Genomic DNA, 659 nt, shown 5'->3' with positions numbered 1-659 from the left:
GGGAAACTATAGGCCAGTTGGTCTTACCTCGATCCTGGGTAAGCTTTTTGAGAGAATTATTCTGGCACATGTCCACGAGGGGCTAGCAGGGGAGATTATGCTTAGGGGCAATCAGCATGGGTTCATTAGAGGCAGGTCCTGTCAGACCAGCCTGGTGGCCTTCTACGACCAGGTCACCAAATCCTTAGATGCAGGGGTAGCAGTGGATAAAGTCTTTCTGGACTTTTGGAAGGCCTTCGGCACTGTCTTTCACCCCATTCTCATTAAAAAACGGGGATTGTGGTGTCGACACCTACACAGTCAAATGGGTCGCCAGCTGGCTGGAGGGTCGCACCCAGAGAGTGCTAGTGGATGGGTCATTTTTGACCTGGAGGGATGTAGGCAGTGGGGTTCTGCAGGGCTTGGTCCTCAGGCCTGCACTGTTTGACATCTTCATCAGCGACCTGGACACGGGGGTAAAAAGCACCCTGTTCAAATTTGCTGATGACAGTAAGATGTGGGAGGATGTGGAAATGCTAGAAGGAAGGAATAGGCTACAATTGTGCCTAGAGAGGTTATAGGGGTGGGTGGATGAGAACAGGATAGGTTTCAACACCGACAGGTGCAAAGTGATGCACCTGGGGAGGAACAACCGGAACCATACCTACAGGTTGGGGAAC

The sequence above is a fragment of the Gavialis gangeticus genome, unplaced genomic scaffold (genome assembly GCF_001723915.1).
Source record: "Gavialis gangeticus isolate Ggan-Ray unplaced genomic scaffold, GavGan_comp1, whole genome shotgun sequence".
NCBI lineage: Eukaryota > Metazoa > Chordata > Crocodylia > Gavialidae > Gavialis > Gavialis gangeticus.
Note: the sequence above shows the minus strand (reverse complement) of the source record.